Source organism: Saccopteryx bilineata, chromosome 3 (assembly GCF_036850765.1).
Source record: "Saccopteryx bilineata isolate mSacBil1 chromosome 3, mSacBil1_pri_phased_curated, whole genome shotgun sequence".
Classification (NCBI taxonomy): Eukaryota; Metazoa; Chordata; class Mammalia; order Chiroptera; family Emballonuridae; genus Saccopteryx; species Saccopteryx bilineata.
In genome coordinates this window covers 208,692,004-208,702,954 of record NC_089492.1, presented here as the reverse complement: position 1 = coordinate 208,702,954, position 10,951 = coordinate 208,692,004, and positions in this window count along the sequence as shown.

Genomic DNA, 10,951 nt, shown 5'->3' with positions numbered 1-10,951 from the left:
ACCAAAGGCGGAGGCCATAAAGGAAGAGTGTCAGATTTGTCCATAAACAAATAAAAGCCTCTGTAAGTCGATAAATACAGTAACCAAAACTAAAAAGAAAATGCTAAATTGGAGAAATCATATGTGACATAAGACTAAAAGGCAATTATGTCTTTAGTGCTTACAAATCAGCAAGCTAAAACACTGCAGTAGAAAAGTGGCTAGGGCATCCTGTCAGTTTGCTATTGCCACATTTGATTAATAATAAACAGCCCCAGAATTTAATGGCATAAAGCAACATTTATTCTAACGTATGATATGTGGGTCAACTAAGGTCGTTTGGGCTTTAGGTTCAGCTGGCTTGTCACAAGCTGGAGGTGAGGTCCAGGTCTGTTCTATATGGTTCTCATCCTTTTGGCCAGTAGGATGGCCAAGGCATGTTTATTTCCCAGAGATGACAAAAAACCAACAGAGTACTTCTCCATCAACTCAGTATCTTCTAAATAAGAACAATACTGTTCCATGAGCCATGTCTCAACGATAAAATGGAGAGAACACCTACCTACCTCCTTCACAGAGTTACTGTGAAAATGCAAATAAAGGATGGGGTAGAAGTTGGGCAGGGGCAAGCGGGGAGGGTCAGGGTTAGAGAGCAAAAGGACAATACTTACTGTTCCTTCTTTCACCTCTAAATTTCAACCCTACCAAGAATAAACCTTTGCTTTCTCAGTTGCTGGTTATTCAGAAGTCCTTCTTCTTGGCCAATGAACCAGCCCTTGGGAAACAGCATCATCTAATTCTGTTTCCACACTTCACAAGTGAGATTCTGACAGCAGCGAAAGTTCCCAGCTTGCCCGAGGGACCTCCATTGCTTAGCACTTTGGGCTTTGGCCCAGGCCCTTGGTTGGTAAGCTGTGGCTTGTGAGCCACATGCGGCTCTTTGGCTCCTTGAGTGTGGCTCTTCCACAAAGGGTACTCCACCTACTCCACCCTAATTAAGTTAATAACAATGTACCTCTCTATATGGTTTAAGTTTTAAAAATTTGGCTCTCAAAAGAAATTTCAGTCATTGTACTTTGATATTTGGCTCTGTTGACTAATGAGTTTGCCGACCACCGGCCTGGGCTCCCATTAGCTCGGTGGACAGGGTTTCCAACCCCTTCTGTTTCTTTCAGTGGTGATTCTTCACTTAAGGGTAAACACGCTATCCTGACTGTTAACCATGGTCACCTTGGGATAGGGTCATCAGAGACAGTTAAGATAAGATCTAGGTTATCCGTTCCCCTTGCACTGCAGCCTAGACCTGGCCTAAAGTCCATAGGTACCCAAACAACATCCAGCAATGTAATGAATACGCAAATCCAGTAATGTAATGAATATGCAAATACTAGTCAGATTTTTAAATAAAACTTGTACAAAATTAGCAAGTTTTGAATACATTTGAAGGAAATTTCTCTTATCATCTAGTACTTTCTCAGCGATTTTGGATGAATCTCTGAAGAAAGTAGCCAACATACCATAGAATAGATTATATGAAATAATACATAGAACTAACTAAAACTAGAAACCAATAAGTATAGTTTCCTTGCCAAAAAGGGTTAATAGTTCTAAAAGTCTTGTATTTTCAAAGTAAATTATGCAAAAAAGTTAATATATTTGTTCCTGTGACAGCTATATTTATTGAGCTATATGTGCCATATATCATGCCCAAAATTTTACATGTTATCTCATTTACATAATAGCTGTAGGAGGTGAGTGCTAGGATTATCCTCATTTTATAGATGAGAAAACCAAGGCTTAGAAAAAATAAAAAACTTACACCCAAAACATGCCACTGGCAAGTGCTAGAGACAGGATTTGAACTCAGGTTGTCTGAGGCAATGGTCTTGCTTTCCTTGCTTTTGTGGCTAGCTGTCATCTATCATTTATTTCTCTATCCATGCCTATACTCCTCAACATGGCACATCAGAATTATGATTTTTCCCTATTTTTAATCTCCTTAGAACTTTTTAATATTTTTAAATAATAATAAATTTTAAATATGTTTATCATACATATGGGTGTTCTTTTGTGTATATAATTGCAAACTACAGTTTACACTCTTCCAAAATATGTAAACACTTGTATCAATGTACATTTAAAAATTATAGGGGATGTTTGTCAGAGATGAAAAAATTTTATTACATTTTTAATGTAGTAGTACATTTCAAATGTGGTTATAAGAACAGAAAGGGTATCGGTCAAGGTTCAACTGCAGGAAACACAAACCACTCTATTTTAAGCAGAGAGTATTTAATACAGGGAGTTGAGTGCTTACAAAATTGAAAGTTGGACAAACAAGCTCTGGACCGGGCCTCTAGAAATAACTCCCAGAATGACACTGCTCAACTTCCCTTCTAGGACAGTTGTGCCACAATAAGGGGGCTGGGGGGACAGGGACAATCAGGAGCTTGCCATTAAATCTGCTGAATTTGAGAGCTTATTGCCATCACTGTGATCTAGAGATCAGAAAGTGGCTCTAACTGCCCCCTGACACATGCAAAGCTGGAGATAGGACATCAAACCATGGCTGCAACAAAACTCAACAACTGAAGATTCAGGAAGATGCCTTTTGTTATATTACTACCTTTGAAATCTAAAACTAGTACATGGAATTGCTGTACTCTAATTTGTACTAGAATGAGAGCTGCAAGGGATTCTGAGAACTGCAGTGCTTAGCTTCCAGGCTCTGTCGTACAGGGAGGACAGGAAGACAGTCTAGAAGGAATTTGGTGATTGAGTGCCAATTTAAGATTTCCACTGCAAAGCACATTATTAAATAACGTAGCATGGAATTCCTATTGTTACTGGACCTCGACCAGTCCAGGTTTCGGGTCACCTGCTACAGCAATAGCCAATAAGCAGTGATTGGTTCTGAGAGGAAACAGGCATCTTTGATCAAGATTATCAGCTACTAGAGAAGACAGGTGGCATGTCCTACCCCAAAGCCTGCCTTACTATCTCAGTTGCAAGGGCTTATACACTTTCTCAGGTGAGGTTAGTACAATGAGGAGCATGCAGTTAGTCATAAAGCAGGATAGCTGGCTCCTGGCATTGTAAGAGTCATCAAGCAGGATGGCCAGTTCCTGGATTCATAATTTCTTCTCCACAGCATTCTGATCTCATCACGGTCTTTATTGCTTCTTGGGCTCCAGTCATTTTCTCAGAGGTATGGGAACATCCTGCTTCAGTAGTTCCCCTGAGGGATGTGGGAACATCTGGCTTCAATAGTTCTGCATTACTGGGTGGGAGTGCTAAAGACAATCTAGAAAATAGGTTACATATGGTGTACTTGCAATCATATATATATATATATATATATAATTGATTGTATACTATATCGGTACCCTATAACTATGGCTGTGAGACACTGTGGTCTGTGTGCCACTGAAAACCACCACCTCAGCAATTGGACAGCAGTCTCTGGTGCTTTATGCAGTGTTGTCCAAATGTGCTTCATTGAAATTGCTACTGAGACACGAACGGAAAAGAAAGTTGGCTTGCGAATTTTTTTAAATGTGTACATTACCCTTTACTGAAAGCTTGTTTGATTTCAGGGGTTACATACTGTCAACAGATATGTGATAGCTGCCTTGATTAAACATGTTTTAAGGCCCAAAGAATATGATAAGAATTAGCAATGTTCTTGTCTGTGTTAACAGAGACTAGAATATAATTTAGTATAATTACATAGAGAAAATGCATATGTACAATATTAATTTTTAAAAGATGCAAAATTAGCCTGGCCATTTGGTGGCACAGTAGATAGAGTATCAACCTGGGATGGTGAGAACCCTAGATTTCAGGTTTGAAATCCTGAGGTCACCTACTTGAGCGTGGGCTCATCCAGCTTGAGCACGGGCTCACCAACTTGAGCACGGGTGGCCGGCTTGAGCATAGGACCATAGACATGATGCCATGGTCACTGGCTTGAGCCCAAAGTCACTGGCTTGAGCAAGGGGTCACTGGCTTGGCTGGAGCCCCCACACACACACACACACTGTCAAGGCACATATAAGAAACAATGAATAACTAAAAAGTGGCACAACTACAAGTTAAAGCTTCTCATCTCTCTCCCTTCCTGTCTGTCTGTCTTTGTCTCTCTCTATTTCACACACACATGCGTGCATACACACACACACCGTAAAATTATATAGAGTATGATTGCAATATATCATAAAACAATAAAAACTTACTAGTAATCAAGAAATAATAAAATACCATCAGACCAGCCAAAACTGAAAAGATGGATAAAACTTAGTGGTGGTGATTGTGAGAGGAAATGCAATTTAGATTTGAGTGTAAATTCCTTGCAATCTTTAAATGCCACATTAGATAGTCAATACAACTTCCTTTCTTCCTGAATGACTGAAGAAATGCTACCCATACCATTTGTTTTCCAGAATTTTTGTGCTCCTGTGCATGATAATGCCTATGAATGACTGATTTCACTTCTCTTTTTCTAGCAGGCAAAACAAAACAAAAAACCACCCATACTGCCAGCTTGCTTTCTTCTTTTTTTTAATAAATAAATTTTTATTAATTTTAATGAGGTGACATCAATAAATCAGGGTACATATATTCAAAGAAAACATGTCCAGGTTATCTTGTCATTTAATTATGTTGCATACCCATCACCCAAAGTCAGATTGTCCTCCGTCACCTTCTATCTAGTTTTCTTTGTGCCCCTCCCCCTCCCCCTCCCCCTCACCCTTCTTCCCTCCCCCTGCCCCCCGTAACCACCACACTCTTGTCCATGTCTCTTAGTCTCATTTTTATGTCCCACCAATGTGTGGAATCCTGCAGTTCTTGTTTTTTTCTGATTTACTTATTTCACTCCATATAATGTTATCAAGATCCCACCATTTTGTTGTAAGTGATCTGATGTCATCATTTCTTATGGCTGAATAGTATACCATGGTGTATATGTGCCACATCTTCTTTATCCAGTCGTCTAATTTTTTTTTTTACAGTGATTAAAGCCTTTAAGCAAACTCTTGGCCAATACAGCAAGAATCCATAAAAGAGTAGTGTCCTTAACATGTTCACCAAGTCCAAGTTGGTCACAACACCATGCAAAGTCCTTGATAAATGCAACCCAACCCCAGTTCAGTCTGTTAGGAGCTGTCCCAAGGAGCAGGAGTCCAGGAAAAGTCCACATCCAGGAAAAGTCCGCATGGCACTGGAATTGTCACCATTCTATACTTTGCAGCTCACGTCCAAGTCCCAATGACCGCTGCTTCTAGCTGCTAATGATTCAGGTAGACTGGAAAAGCCATCTGCAGCATGTGTGGAGATGGAGCTTCTGTTCTCCTCTGCCTGGAGAGATGAGACCAGGTTGCTTTTCCCTGGAGCTCTGCGACTGTGGCATGGTAAAGAGAACCTTGGGATACACTAAGCAGTCTCGGTGCGGCTTCTTCAGTGTTCCTTGGTTGAAGAGTCCTCTTAGTTTAGTCCAAAGTTGGTTTTTCCAGATGATAGTTCTTAAAATTATTTTGTAATCCACTTTGGTTCTGGGAGGCGGATGTTGGTACGTCCGCCTACTCTAGCGCCATCTTGTCTTCCCACTGCCAGCTTTCTTAGGGCATTCTCTCTTCTGCCCCTTTGACTAGACTGCACAGTGTAAAGGGGCAGGGGGAGGTGAGGCCACAGTTGGGGCCCAGTCTCCAGCTGCAGCAATAGTTTAGCAGTGGCTGAATGATAATGATTAAGCTGGATGACTGTGACCTCAGAGAATAACCATTGCGTAGACACTCATCCCAGCTCTAAAGCAAACCTTTAGAAATAGCACTCATTCCTTCAACAAATATTTATTAAGCGCTTAGCACTTGATTTCTGCTCAAAGGAATATAGTACTGTCTATATAAACAGATCACTCCTTTGGATACATCCTGTAATCTTTAATCTACTAAGTAATAGATAATTATCATAAAGTGACTTCAGCCCACCACATACACCTAAAAGTTGGATATGATATGAGAGGCAAACTGTGCTATGATTTCATCAGTTTTGCTGTGTTCTTATCAGTATGGAAAAATAACATTGAAAGGCTAATTTCCACGTTTTGGCTCCCTGAATTTCCTGTTTTACCCATTTTCTATTTTGCTTACTCTAAATAAATCTTATCAGTTTTCCTAACCCCACCACGGTAACCTGATTTCTCTCCTTTCTACTAACTAGGCAAAAGGAAGGCACGTGTATTGTGTTCCGATACATCTTCACAGCCGCTATTCACCATGGGCCAGATTCCCCTGATCTATGACCAGGACTTCCGGAGTCTTCTTGCTGGTCTCTTGGCATTGAGTCATTCCCCACTGCAATTTTACATACCACTTGCAGAAATATTATATTTGTACTCATTTTTAATGTCAACCACAATAGCATTTTACATTTACTTGTAGTTTATGATTAAAATATCCCTCCTCCACTGAACTATAAATTATACGAGAACAGGAATAAAGTCTCACTCTACTCACTAAGAATTTGTGGTGCTTTATCCAGCACCTGAGAAGTATTGGATCCTTGAAAATTTTCTTTTGAATAATAGTATTTTTATTTTATTTATTTATTTATTTATTATTATTTTTTTTTCATTTTTCTGAAGCTGGAAACAGGGAGAGACAGTCAGACAGACTCCCGCATGCGCCCGACCGGGATCCACCCGGCACGCCCACCAGGGGCGACGCTCTGCCCACCAGGGGGCGATGCTCTGCCCATCCTGGGCGTCGCCATATTGCGACCAGAGCCACTCTAGCGCCTGGGGCAGAGGCCACAGAGCCATCCCCAGCGCCCAGGCCATCTTTGCTCCAATGGAGCCTTGGCTGCGGGAGGGGAAGAGAGAGACAGAGAGGAAAGCGCGGCGGAGGGGTGGAGAAGCAAATGGGCGCTTCTCCTGTGTGCCCTGGCCGGGAATCGAACCCGGGTCCTCCGCACGCTAGGCCGACGCTCTACCGCTGAGCCAACAGTATTTTTAAATACAATTTTTTTCTTGTTTTTTGCTTGGGGTCAAGACTCTGCTTTATTCAAGGTCAAGAGGCTTCTTAAATCAAGCCCAATAGCCTCAGCTTGATGATAATGGTCCTCCATTATCACAGCCTCATCCCTTCACCTTCAAGGAGTAACCCTGCTCAATACAGGTGCCTCCCTTTCTTATATCTTCAGAAAACATTGTAGTTATTTCCACTCCTCTGCACTTGCCCATGATATATTCCAAACCAAGTTCTGTTCCTCCAAATCTTATGAAAAATATAGTGAAAATTATACTATTTCCAAAGAATCTGAGTTAGAAAAATCCTAAAGGAGTCTTTAAAAAAACCCCATTTCTAGAGTGACCATGACCCAATTAGGGGCTCCTGAATTATGGTAACACAAACATAGCAGTTACACTTGTTTTCGGAATTAAACCAAAATTTGAGAATTTAAATCCATTCTATCTTAAGAATAAAGTATACCAGGTGGTCCCTTAGTAAAGTAAAATGAATTTTAATTCTCAAATTTAGTTTGTTCTTGTATAAAATAAAACAGACTATGAGGGAAAATGAGATCACTCCCTGTAAATATTAGACCTTCCTGAAACAATTAGACAATCTATGAGACCTTTTTGCTGCCTGCTTTAATATAAACACTTACAGCTCATTAGTCCCTGTTGGTCTTCCAACATTATAATTTTTAAGTGTTCTGTGAACAATTATTTTTAGAAAACTGGTGTAGTGTCTTACAAGCCAAGTGAGAAGAATGGTTTTTAAAGGGGAGCATGGACAGTAGTATCAGATCCTGGAAAGGTCAAGGAGAATGAAAAGATGAACAGCTGATGTTAGTGACTCTGTATTTATAAACATTTACAGTAGAATGTTAAATCATTGAAAACCAAAATTTACACTATTCCCAATGATAGAAATGTCATCAATATTACTTTTCTTCCATAGACAGGAGAAAAATGACTCACTCCAAATAACTGTATATAATAAAGTTCTTTTGATTTTGCATTCCCTGTTTTTGTCACCAAATAAATTTAGAAGATTAAGTTTCCCTCTCCCAAAACTATGGTACCAGGGCAAGGGTATCATTAAATATAATATATAGTAAAATAAAGCTGTACAGGCATAAAAAGCATACAAATCATGCACACACACATTCAAGAATTAAAATTACCACAACAAATACATTTTTTGTGTCATAGAGTAACTTGTAGTATGAAAGAGTAAGGAGTTTGAAGATGAATAATCTAGGTTTTTATTGGGACCCCAACACTTATTAATAGTGAAATTTTTAACAAATTTTGAAATTTTTGTGGATTAAATTATTTTTCACATAACACAACACGCTGTGAATTCATGTCATGAATTTACCAATGTTGTGAAAACTGGGCTGTATGAAGAAAGAGCAGAGACATTAGTAATAGGAGCTCTCACTGACTACTATGAGCCAAGTGCTGTACTAAGTAAGGTCTTTTCGTAAGTCCTCTCATGAATTCTTCACATCTACCTAAAGTGGTAGATACTATAGTAGCTGAAACCATGGGAACTAGCCATTTCTGTACATCAAAAATGGTCAGCCCTGGCCAGGTAGCTCAGTTAGAGCCTCATCCTGATATGTCACGGTTGGGGGTTCAATCCCAGGTCAGGGTACATACAAGAATCAACCAATCAATGCGTAAATAAGTGAAACAATAAATGGTTGTTTCTCTCACTCAAATAAATAAATAAATAATTTAAAATGATTAGTTATCAGCAATATCATATGGTTTAGACTATCATCTGCCAGGTTGGAGAAAGTAAAACACAGAGAGACTAAGTGACCTAAGTTAAAATAGCCCTCTAAAGTCAGGTCTGCAAGCTATACTGGTTTACGTCAGTGACTAATATGCTATAAATTCCCAGCAAGGTGGCTGGTCTCAAAGTTTTAGGAGGTGTAACCTCTAAGCCTTAATCAAGAATTATTTGGTCCTGGCCGGTTGGTTCAGTGGTAGAGCATCGGCCTGGCGTGCGGAAGTCCCGGGTTCGATTCCCGGCCAGGGCACACAGGAGAGGCACCCATCTGCTTCTCCATCCCTCCCCCTCTCCTTCCTCTCTGTCTCTCTCTTCCCCTCCCGCAGCCAAGGCTCCATTGGAGCAAAGATGGCCCAAGCACTGGGGATGGCTCCTTGGCCTCTGCCCCAGGCACAAGAGTGGCTCTGGTCCCGACAGAGCGACAGCCCGGATGGAGCATTGCCCCTGGTGGGCGTGCCAGGTGGATCCTGGTCGGGCCATGCGGGAGTCTGTCTGACTGTCTCCCCGTTTTCAGCTTCGGAAAAATACCAAAAAAAAAAAAAGAAAAAAAAAAAAAAAGAATTATTTGCATGGGGCCTGACCAGGCCATGGCGCAGTGGATAGAGCATCGGACTGGGATGCAGAGGACCCAGGTTCAAGATCCCTGAGGTTGCCAGCTTGAGCGCAGGCTCATCTGGTTTGAGCAAGGCTCACAAGCTTGGACCCAAGGTCGCTGGCTCGAGCAAGGCGTTACTTGGTCTGCTGTAGCCCTCTGGTCAAGGCACATATGAGAAAGCAATCAATGAACAAGTAAGATGTCACAACAAAAAACTAATAATTGATGCTTTTCATCTCTCTCCGTTCCTGTCTGTGTGTAAAAAAAAAAAAAAAAAAGGAATTATTTGCATGGTATTAGAGACTATACACAGTCAAGAATGATGCCAAAGCAAATTCAGCAAAAGAATAAAATGTTCACATTAATTTAAATAGCTCGTTTTTATTCCTGCTTCTAGAATTACCCTTCACAATGAATTCTTTTTTTTAAAGTGAGAGAAGGGGAGATAGACTCCTGCATGTGCCCCAACTGGGATCCACTTGGGTTGTACCGGCCAGGGCCTCAGTGAACTATTATTCACCTTCAGTTAGACAACAAATATCAAGATCAGGTTCAATTCCTAACCTCCAACTAGAAGAAAGAGCTTCTTTTCCACCAACCTCTAATTCTTACCAACTGGAATTCATCTTTTCTTTTCTCTCTCTCTCTCTCTTTTTTACTTATTGACGTGTGTGTGTGTGTGTGTGTGTGTGTGTGAGAGAGAGAGAGAGAGAGAGAGAGAAAGGAGAAATGAGAAGCATTAACTCTTAGTTGCTTCCCTTTGTTGTTCATTGATTTCTTCTCTTACGTGTCTTGGTGATGAGCTCAAACAGAGCCAGTGACCGCTTGCTCAAGCCAGCAACCTTGGGCTCAAACCAGTGACCCTCGGGCTTCAAGCTAGCGACCTTGGGATCATGGTAATAATTCTGTGCTCAAGCCTAGCTCAAGCCTGGGACCTGGGGGTTTCCAATAGGACCTCAACCTCCCGGTGGGCACTCTACCCACTACACCACCACGGGTCAATAATAGCAGTTTGCCTTTTAATATATCTGATTACTATCAATGAAAGTAAAAGTTTCTTGAAGAAAGCTCAATAAATGTTCAGTGTGAGGTGCATACTAAGTCTACCATATGTGAAATTTAATAGGAATAGATGAAAATCTTCCCTGGTCTCACCGGTTTTTTTCTTTTTCTTTTTTTTCAGAGACAGAGAGGGATAGACAGGGACGGACAGACAGGAACAGAGAGGTGAGAAGCACCAATCATTAGTTTTTCGTTGTGTATTGCGACACCTTAGTTGTTCATTGATTGCTTTCTCATGTGCCTTGACCGTGGGGCTACAGCAGACGGGGCAACCCCTTGCTCGAACCAGTGAGCTTGGGTCCAAGCTGGTGAGTTTTGCCAAACCAGATGAGCCCGTGCTCAAGCTGGCAACCTCGGGGTCTCGAACCTAGGTCCTCCGCATCCCAGTCCTACACTCTATCCACTACGCCACCACCTGGTCAGGTTCTCACCGGTGTTTTAACTGTTCTCTTTAATCTGAACTCATCTGGAAACTGCCTTGTATTATTACTTACTGTTTCACATGATA